At 49.6% G+C, this 11,007-nt stretch overlaps 1 pseudogene; it reads left to right on the forward strand.

The window, feature by feature from the left end:
- Positions 1-279: 279 nt before the first annotated feature.
- Positions 280-11,007, forward strand: LOC143387639 (helicase MOV-10-like; annotated as a pseudogene).

Here is an 11,007-nt window from a genome sequence, read left to right on the forward strand (position 1 = left end):
GTGGGGTTTTCTCCTCAGAAGTGCATAACCCACAATGTGCTATTTAAACCAGTTTTATTTTGCCTTGGGAAGTCCCATTGCCTTGCCTCAAGACGTTAAAAATTTCTCCTGTCCCCAGCCTGAATCTCTGTGTCCCTGAACCCCAGCCTGCTCTGCGGCAGAGCTGGTGTGTCCAGGACAGAATGACCCTCAGAGACCCTTGACCCCCCCTCCCCCCACACCCGTCTCCTGGCCCTGCCTTCTCCTCAATTACCTGTCTCCTCTTCTTCTGGCAGCTTTGGGATTCCCGCCCCTGACTTCACCTTCATGCTGTATGGAATGAAGATTGCAAATCTGGCCTACGTCACCAAGACTTGGGTCAAGTTCTTCAAACTCAACTGCTGAACTGACTCGCGGCTCCCAGAAAAGAGGAGAATGAAGCTGAGCTCAGATATCAGCAAGCACCGCAAGTCACTGCTAGCCAAGAACGTTGATAACAGGTGTGTATTCATGTGTGTGTTTGTTCATGCACACACAATTGCTGGTGAGGGGTGCTCAGGGCATGGGGGAAGGGCTGTCTAGCCAAGAAAAGAGTAGTTTGCTCAGGTTGTGGGGAGGCCTCTTCCTTAAGGAATGGGGGAAGCAGGTGTGGGGCTTAGTGGGAGCATGGCTGGCACTCTCCCCAGGGCATCCCCCAGCCCAGGCCGCTCCTGCCCTGGCCCCCACCCTTGACTCCCACTCTACCCAGGGCTGAGTATCTTCAAGGGAAGCATGGGGTAGACATGTAAGTCCAGGGGCCACATGAAACACGAGAGGGGCAGCTCCTTATCCACCTGGATTTGAACTGCACAAAGGTGCTGACCCTGAGGCTCCAAAACAGAGGAAAATAACCTGTTACCTTCACTCACCTATTTCTACTCTGCCGGACACCCCATTTTGCCTTCTACGATGGTGACCAGGAGCTTCCCTGCCCACCGGGCCCAGGTGAGTAGCTTTCCAAAGGGAAGAACTCTAGTGGGCAGGGCTTGTCCTAGCAGGGCTGCAGCTTTGGAGCACACACTCTGGCTGTCCAGTGGTCTTCTCTCGGGATGGGGCCGACTGGGTGAGTGTCGGGGTCAGCATGTTGGTGGGAGGGTCCCTGCCTTTCCTCCCCCCTCCCATTCACTCAGCCTTCTTCCTGCAGGTGAATGCTATGAGTTGCATGTGCACTGTAAGACCAGCTTTGTGGGCTACTTCCCAGCCATGGTGCTCTGGGAGCTGCTGGGACCTGGGGAGTCAGGTTCAGAAGGAGCTAGCACTTTCTACATTTACCATTTCTTGGCTGCCATCACCCACAGCCATCTGGATGCACAATTGAAGCCCATGACTCCCTTCAAGTGCACCTGTATCACTAGAAACCCTGTGTTGACCCACCAGATAGAGGAAGGAGAAAGACCTGACCCTCCTCTGGGCTCAGAACCTTTTTTTGCCTAGGAAGCAAATTTCAGGAGAGTAGCAGGTCCAAGGACAGTATGAAAACATTTTTTTTAAGAAGTGTTTTCACTGTGTAATGGATTATCAGGCAGCCCATTATAGACCGACACACCTCTCTCTCTCTCTCTCATAGCATTGGGGATAAAAATCATGCATGCTAAGCCCATGTTCTACCCAGCCCCCTCTCTTCTCTTTTTAAATTAAACAAAAATTTGTGGTACTGGGAATTGAAATCAGGGACAATTTACCACTGAGCTATAGCCCCAGTCCTTTTTATTTTGAGACAGGGTCTTGCTAAGTTGCTGAGACTGGCCTTTAACTTTTGATCCTCTGTCTCAGCCTCCTGAGGTGCTGGGATTATTGGCATGCACTGCCACACCCAGATCTCTCTATTTTTTAAAACAACTTTACTGAAATAATTCGCATATTATACAGGTCAGTGATTTTTAGTATGTTTATAGATATGTGCAATCATCATTACAGTCAGTTTTAGAACATTTTATTATGCCAAAGGAGAGACCCAATACCCTTCAGCTACCACCCTTTTATCACTTACTCACCTGCTCAGTGCTTATCAGCCACTCACTTTATCTCTGTCTCCATAAATTTTCCTATGCTGGACATGTCATGCAAGTTGACTCATGTGTAAACATCCTTTCGACATAGCTAGCTAGTTACAAAATACTGTAGGACCTTCACAGTTAGATAATTGTTCACTTTTTGTTAACAATATATAGGTGCGAGGTGCAGTGGCATATGCCTATAATCCCAGTGACTTAGGAGGCTGAGGCAGAAGAATTACAAGTTTGAAGCCAGCCTCAGCAACTTTGTGAGGCCCTAAGCAAATACTGAGACCCTGTCTCAAAACCAAAATTAAAAAGGGCTGGCTGGGGATGTGGCTGAGTGGTAAAGTGCCCCTGGGTTCAATTTCTGGTACCCCAAAACAATAACTATATATATACACATATAATATAATCTGGAAGCCTGCATACCCCCCAAAATTAACATTGGCTGTCCCAGGATGGTAAAAATGTTATTATAATTTTTTTGCCAGATTCTTTTTTAATAATGAAAATGTATTATAAATAATATTTTTTAAATATTCCAAGTATTGGGTTTTCCAAAATTGGTCCAGCCTTGGACAGAGCAGCCCCATGAGCTAGTGAGCTCCATGTCCTTGGGCAGAAGCTGCCGACCACCCTTTGGCAATGGCATCACAGAGGTCCTTGTGCATCCTCCATGGAGGGGCATTCCCAGATTTTTGAAGGTGACAAGTTCAATGTTTATGACAGCATTTCCCCCCACTTCTGCAGTACTAAAGGCTATGACTTGAAGCTAAGTATGGCACTGGGGACAGACTACCCACCCCCACACCTCAGGCAGCTGCTCCCCATCCTTCTTCAGGGAACAAGTGTCTTCACTGCCCCAAAAGAAATTTCTGAGATAAAGTAAGTGCCTCCCCTCGGTACCACACTCCCGTCTTCTCTCTCCCTGCTGGCCTCTTCCTGTTTCTTTGGATGTCTGTCCAGCCTCCCAGGCTCTAATCCTTCACCTTGGCTGAGCATGCCCACTTGCCAGGTGCTGTTCCAAATGGGTCTTGCCCATTCTGGTGGGGAACAGTGAGCACTGATCATTTCTTTTATTTTATATTGTACATTCCATATTGTTGTGAGTGCTTTGAATAACTCACATAATGCTAAAGTAAAACCAAAGCAGGACAAGGGGATGAATTGGTGATGTTTTACAGAGAGCAGTCAGTCCTGGCCTCTTTGAGGAGGTGACATTTGAACAGAGAATGACATTTGAATGAGGTTAGGGTGTGAGTCATGGAAGGAGGATCTGGGGGAGAATGTTTCCACCATAAGGTTTACCATGGATACTCAAGTCAGGTCTGAGGTTGGGTCAAGGACATCAGAGGAAATAAGAGTTGGGGCTCCCTTTTTCAAGGCCTCTTATCCCATCCATTTCTCTGTCCTTCTGGTCATCTCTGCTTCCTGGTGTGTTCCTAGTTGCAAATGGGAGAGGGTAGATACTCCTGGTGATGGGGGTGCTTGACCTGTCCCTTTCCTGCCCTTCCCACTTCCTCTCCCAAACATCATTGCCAGGGCCCAGCTGGAGACAGCCCTGATGTGGAGGAACTATGAGGTGAAACTCTGCTGCTGTACCTAGAGGAGCTGCGGATGGAGCATGACATCCGGCACTATGACCTGGAATCGGTGCCCATGACCTGGGAACCTGTCAACCAGAACCCCAGCCTGCTCACACTGGAGATTGGGGCTCAGATCAGGTGCAGAGAGGGCAGGCTCAAGTTAGCCAACCTGTATAGGCCATTCCTAAATACAGGGCAAACCTAGAAGAAGGATGAAATGGTTCCTGTCCCAGAGAGGTCAGCAAGGGGTAGGGTGGGCATCTTTTGTCCAAAATGGTGTCAGAGAAGGACATTGGGATTTTAATCTAGACTTTGCTACTACTCGCTGTGTGATCTTGGGCAAGAGCCTTGCTTTCTCTGAGCCATAGTTCCCTTATCTAAAAAGCTTTGAGCTAGACTGGATAATTCTTAGGGCCCTTTCTAGCTCACAGATTTTGAATGTGTGTACCTTAGACCAGAATTACCCATGAGAATGAATTTCTGCACACAAATGCAGGTGGGAAGAGAGAACAAGGATGATCAGGGCAAGATGACTATAGAAGATGAGTTTTAACAAGATTTTAAAGGCAGTATAGAACTGAGCTGATGAGAGGGCAGCTGAGTAGAGTGGGAAGCAGCTGCCAGGTCTTAAACTAGCACCCTGGAGTTCTGCACCTATGAACAGCTTGGGAAAGTTGTCTCCTTCCTCTCCCCACAACTCCTGTCTGGTGGGAGAGGAAGGGGAACAGGGAAAACGCAGTTCTCTGAGTCTTGGGTTAGAAGGCCAGAGCCTCAGGTTTCATCCCTCAGAGGTCTGGAGAGCCTGGGGGTTGGGTCCTTCAGTGACCATGCTTGGGACAGAAGCTTGCTAAAGTTTACACCCTGTAGGTTCCTGGTGTGACTGAGAGCTGTCCCTCAGTTCTGTGGGGAGACCACCTGTTTGCCCTTCTGTCCTCTGAGACACACCAGGAGGACCCCATCACCTATAAGGGCTTCGTGCACAAGGTAGAACTGGACTGTGTCAAACTGAGGTTTTCCATGAGGTGGGTGTGGGGGGAATGCTTCTTCAGTCTTCTCCCTCAGGCCAGGGGAGACGAGAGGCTTTCTCCTAAGATGAGTGGATCCCAAGCACAGGGCAGGGACTTTTCTTCCAGGGAACTTTGAGCTAGAGAGAGCTTTTATGGAAGTCTTGGAAAGAGGGAGTGGAGCAGAGGAAGTTGGAGGGAGGTCCTGGCTTTTTACTGCCTGGCCCACCTAACTGGAGCTCCTCTACCTTTCTCCCTATCCAAAGCCTCCTGAGCCGATTTGTGGATGGGCTGACCTTCAAGGTGAACTTCACCTTAAACCGCCAGCCCTTGTGGTTCCAGCATCAGGCCCTGGAACTGACAGGGCGCTGGCTGCTGTGGTCCATGCTTTTTCCTGTGGCCTCCCGTGGGGTCCCGCTGCTGCCTTCAGAAGCGAAGCTCAAGTGAGACTGAGGGCAGGGGACTCCAAGGCTGGTTGGGTTGTGGGCATTGGGGATGGAGTCCTAGAGGCCTCTGGGATGCTAGATAAGTTGAAGTTCGGATTTCTGGCCTCCCTGCCAGGCTGTATGACCGGAGTCTGGAGTCAAACCCAGAGCATCTGCAGGCCACAAAGCACATTGTTATGGGCACCACACGTCTAGCCCCCTACATCATCTTTGGGCCTCCAGGCACTGGCAAGACCATCACATTAGTGGAGGCCATTAAGCAGGTGAGGCTTGATTATAAACCTGGGACCTATTTCCTTGACTCCCCCAGGTGGAATGGTTCTGGCCAAATTCTGCTTTCTTTCATCACCCTGAAAGTTCTTACTTCTCAGCAGCCATCAAAAGGAGGTGGGGAGGGCTGGGGCTGTAGCTCAGTGGCAGAGCACTTGCCTAGTATGGGTGAGGCACTGGGTTCAATCCTTAGCATCACATAAAAATAAATGGATAAAATAAAGGCATTCTGTCCATCTACAACTACAATTTTTTTTAGAGGTGGGGTGCTAGAGTCAATGTGGCTGTTGAGCACTGTTCGGTAGGTTGGGCACTGTGTGGCTCTTGGAGTGACCTTTTGCATTTTGGTCTTCATAGACTTGTGTGTTTATTGCAGTTGTTGTCCCACGTCAAAGTGTTAATTTGAGTAGCAGGGCTCCAGGATAGAACTTGTCTTTTATATCACTGCCTCCCTTAGCTGTGGGAGGCAGATGCTGCACTGCCCCAGTGTGAGTCACCAGAGTTTGTGAAGGTGCTTCCCACACTCTACCTGTCCGCATCTCAGGTGGTGAAGCACTTGCCTGAAGCTCATATCCTAGCCTGTGCTCTGTCCAACTCAGGTGCTGACCTTCTCTGTCAGCGGCTCCGGGTCCACCTGCCCAGCTCCATCTACTGCCTCCTGGCCTCAAGCAGGGACATCCACATGGTACCTGAGGACATTAAGGTAAGGGAAGTGCAGAGGGTCAAGGGATGGCAGATGTCTGGGAGACACTAAGGGTAAACCAGAAAACTAGGGAGACTTGGATCCTAACCCTTGGGTGGGTGAGAACCCTCCCTAGGCCTCAGTTTCCTTGTCTATAAAGTGGCCCATTGCCAGAGTGAGGGTGGGAATTGGTAGAGCCAAGCTGATGTCTCATGTTGCTTCACAATCCACAGCCCTAGTTTAATGGGGATGCGAAAAAGGGGGAGTATGCGTTTCCTGCCAAGAAGGAACTGCAGGAATACCTCATCTTAATTACCACTCTCATCACGGCCAGCAGGTGGGGAGTGTGTTTGTAAATAAAAGGGTAGTGGGCTGGGAAGATGGGGAAGGGTTCTCAGTGGGTGAGTGAGGGACCAGATTGGGTGAGCATTCAGGTTTGGTAGTTGGGTGCCTGGGGATGACCAGCCTGGCCTGACACCTCCCAGGTTGGTGTCGGCCCAGTTTCCCATCGATCACTTCACACACATCTTCATTGATGATGCTGGCCACTGCATGGAACCTGAGAGTCTGGTGGCCATAGCACGTGAGTGGCTCAGGGTGGGCTGCAGGTGTGCCACCCTGCATGGGGAGATCCCACCACTTACCTTTCTCCTCATACCACCCTTGCCTTCTAGGACTGATGGAAGTTAAGGAAATAGGCAATTCAGGAGGGCAGCTGGTGCTGGCTGGAGACCCGCAACAGTTGGGACCTCTGCTGTGGTCCCCACTGACACAGAAGTATGGGCTGGGGTACTCGCTGCTGGAACGGCTGCTCACCTACAATGTCTTGTACAAAAAGGGCCCTGATGGCTATGACCCTCAGTTCATAACCAAGCTGTTACGCAACTACAGGTATCCCCACACCCTCATCTCTTTCCACTGCTAACTCATGCCTTTGCACCCACTATGCCCCAGCAGGAGGCTCTGGTCTGCATTCCTCATTACTGGTGCTCTGCACCTCTGTGATGCAGAAAGGACTATAGACTGGAAGGTCAGAGGCCTCCTTTAGCTAGTGGTTTCATTCTGTACTAGTGAGATTATCTAGATATGGGGGTGGTCAGACACAAGGATGTTTCTGATGTCTGTCTCAGATGGCATTTCTAAGCAATGCAAGGAGAAATGAGAAAATGAATAGTTTTTCATAAACATTATCAAATTAGAGGGCTAGGCAGGGTTGTTTGTTTTGCAGTGGTGGGGATTGAACCCAGGCTCTCACACAAGCTAGGCAAAAATTCTACCACTGAGTTACATCCCCAGCCCTGTTTTGTTTTGTTTTTTTAAGAGTCTCTTTGTTGCCCAGGCTGGCCTCAGGCAGTCCTCCTGCCTCAGCCTCCTGAATGGCTAGCTGGACCTACAAGCACACAGAACCACACCCTGTTTATATACTTCTTTTACTGAATAAGTTTAGACATTAAAAATGCTTGGATGAGTACCATATAGGACAGTTGCAGAAAGTAAATGTTATTGTGTCATTACTTCTTTTATTTTTGGATTTAACATATTATATCAAATAAGGGTAATGGGAAGTGATACATTGTTTTTGCACTGCCCTTCCCTGGCAAAATTGAAAGCTGAGTCCCTAGTTTCTTGGTTTCTTTTCTTTTTTTTTTTTTTCTTTGAGGGGTAGGGTGTGCCAGGGATTGAACTGGGCATGTGACCACTGAGCCACATCTCCAGGCCTATTTTTGTCTTTTTTAGAGACAGGGTCTTACTGAGTTGCTTCAGTGCCTTGCTTTTTGCTGAGGCTGGCTTTGAACTGGTCATCCTCCTGCCTCTGCCTCCCAAGCCACTGGGATTGCAGGCATGCACCACCATGCCTGGCAAATCTTTGTTTTTAAAAGTAATTTGAAAAAAATAATAATAATTTCACTGGTCACTAGATCCCTATAGACCCACAAGTTCTGCTTTATGTGGTGTGCAATGCCTGGCAGGAGAGTTTGCAGGTGAATGTGTCCTGCTATGCAGGAAGCAGGAAGCAAGATGGTCATGTGTGGGCCTAAAACCTGTCCCCCCAGGGCAGGACAAAAGTAATGCAGGTCTTGGTCTAGCTCTCCCTCCCTCCTTCCTCCCAGGTCCCATCCCACCATCCTGGACATTCCCAACCAGCTCTACTATGATGGAGAGCTGCAGGCCTGTGCAGATGTGGTGGATTGAGAGTGCATCTGCTGCTGGGAGGGTCTGCCTCAACAGGTGAGGCTGGACAGAGCAGGGCTCAGGCCCCCACCCCCATATCTTGACTGTTTACTGAAGGTAGGAAAAGGCTCGACTGGACACCAGGGTTCCCTCCAGTTGTCACCTTGGCCTGAGCTTCCTTATTCCCTGCAAGGTTTTTGGACTGGGAGGGAAGGGAAGCAGGGAAGTCCAGCTGAGGGTTTCTTCTGACCCTGTGACCAGGGATTTCCTATCATCTTTCATGGTGTGATGGGCAAAGATGAGTGTGAGGGCAATAGCCCATTCTTCTCCAACCCTGAAGAAGCTGCCACGGTGACCTCCTACCTGAAGCTGCTCCTGGCCCCTTCCTCTAAGAAGAAGAAAGCCCGCCTGAGCCCACCAAGTGTTGGAATCATCTCACCATACTGGAAGCAGGTCAGGCCCTCAGTTCCCAGCAAGGATGGGTCCTCCCCCAGGTGATACCTCTCGAACACCTCTGGCTTCTGCTGGCCCTATATCTCAGAAGAGTGCAGAGGTCAGCTGCCTCCTCCCTCTTTGCTCCCTAGCTCCTTGGCCTCCTTCCTGCCTGGTTCCTCTTGAATTGAGGTGACTCAATAAGAAAAAGATGCCTTTCCCTTCCCTCCAGGTGAAAAAAAACGCCATTATTGCATCACCAAACTTGACAGGGAGCTTTGGGGACTGGATGACATAAAGGACTTGAAGGTGACACACTACTCCACATTCACTCTCACCTTTGTACCCTTCTTTTTCCCAAATCAGAGACCTCAGCTCCTATGCCACTGCTTTAGTCTGGCCCATGTCCCTGTCCTACCTCCACTGCCTTGGGACAGAACTGGGTTTTTCTCCAGCCTGTTGCTCCTCAGAGCTCCAGTTTATAGTTCTGGCATGGAATCAGAAAGCCTGCATGTTTAACAAGCTCCCACATCACTGTGATAGGGCAAAGACTCAAACCTGCCCTAAGAATGAAGTCCAAATGCCACAGCCTACTCCCGCCTGTCATGTGATATTGTTGCCTCATCTCCACCCTCAGTAGCTTACCACTTGCTCTGAGGTGGTGATTTGAAGCTCTTAGTACACAGAAAAATCACTTGGAGGGCTTTTAAAACTGCCAGGGCTCCTTCCAGCCAATTAACACTGCTATGGGGGGAAGCTGAGCCAGGGCACTAGTATTTTTTACATCTCCTCAGGTACAAGCCTGAAACCTACTCTTTTGAGATTTGGAGACCTCTGCCTTGAAAAATTCTGATCAGGAGGTCTGGGTTAGGGCCCAAGGTTCTATAGTCTTAACAAGTACTTGCTGATTATCTCCAGAAAGTTTCAGAAACACTGTTTGTGGTTACTGTGTTCTTTGCAACACTGTTTGCTTTGTTCTGATGGCTTTACAGGCCCGATCCCAGAGCTGGCTTCAATCTTGAGATTTGTGCTTCCACAGCATGCCTCCTGTCCCCTGTGGCAGCACTCACATGTTAGAGTCTGTAAACAAGTCAGGATATCACCTGGCATTTTGCCAGAGAAATGTTAGAGTCTGTAAACAAGTCTGGATGGCGCCTGGCAAAATGCCAGAGGGAGTGGTTTGTGAAGTAAGGCCAGCGAACCATTAAGTTTGGAGATTATTTATTGGTTGACTGCTGTATCTATTTTATGCTAATTAAGATAAGCTGTGTGGAATGTATAAATACCACTCCTGTCCTACAATAAACGGCTCCTACTCCTGCTGTATCAAGGTACACAAGTTGTTCGTCACCCCCTGGTTATTTTGCCCAGCCAGCCGGGCTGTGGCACTCGCCCACTGATCGACAATTGCCCAGTGTACCCTCCTTGCAGCTCAAGCTCCATGGGGCAGACATTTCCCCTTAAGTTCCCCTTGAACCCACCTATTCTCATGCTCTTCCTCTATCTCTTCTAGGTGGGCTCTATGGAAGAATTCCAAGGCCAAGAACACAGTGTGGTCCTGATCTCTACTGTGCAAAGCAGCCAGCTGCTTTTGTGCACTTTAACCTGGGTTTCCTTAAGAACCCCAAGGTTGGAGGGCTGGTGGGTGTGGCAGGAATTCTTCCTTCCTCTGGCCCTTCCTTCCCATGACCACACCTCTTCTTCCTTCCAGAGGTTCAACATGGCTGTGACCCAGGCCAAAGCTTTGCTCATCATAGTGGGCAACCCCCTTCCCTTGGGCCATGACCCTGACTGGAAAGCTTGAGCATTGCTGCCCTGTAATCCCTCTTGGTGGCCACAAGTCCCAGCTTAGGCAGGTATATCTTTATTAGTACCTGCTTATGGCTCAATCCTCAGGATCAGTTAATCTTCATAAAACCTCCATCTTATTTGTAAGTGAGCTGACATTCAGAGCTTTAGCAACCAAGGCTCAGATGTGGCAGGCCCAGGCCTGGCCTCCAGCCTGTGATGGTACTCCTCATCCAGGCCTGCGCAGCTCTGTGTGCCAACACCTCTGTACCCCACAGATTCCTGGAGTTCTGTAAAGAAAATGGAGTGTATACAGGGTGTCCCTTTCCTGCCCAACTGGACCTATAGAACGGACAGAACTTACTTCAAGATCTGAGCAGGCTCAGCCCCTCTATCTCAGGTATGGCTGGGCCAGGGTGGGCCAGGCAGGGGACAGTGGTGAAAGAGAAGGTAAAGAAGACAAAGCATACGTCCTTTCTTTCTAGGGCCCCATGGTCATGACTACCTCCACCAGGAGCAGGAGAGTGAAGGGGGCCTGTCCCTGCAAGTGGAGCCTGAGTGGAGGAATGAGCTCTGAAGACACAGCTGCCTGCCTTCTCACACCAAGCCAAG

This window comes from Callospermophilus lateralis, unplaced genomic scaffold (assembly GCF_048772815.1).
Source record: "Callospermophilus lateralis isolate mCalLat2 unplaced genomic scaffold, mCalLat2.hap1 Scaffold_83, whole genome shotgun sequence".
In the NCBI taxonomy this organism is placed as follows: domain Eukaryota; kingdom Metazoa; phylum Chordata; class Mammalia; order Rodentia; family Sciuridae; genus Callospermophilus; species Callospermophilus lateralis.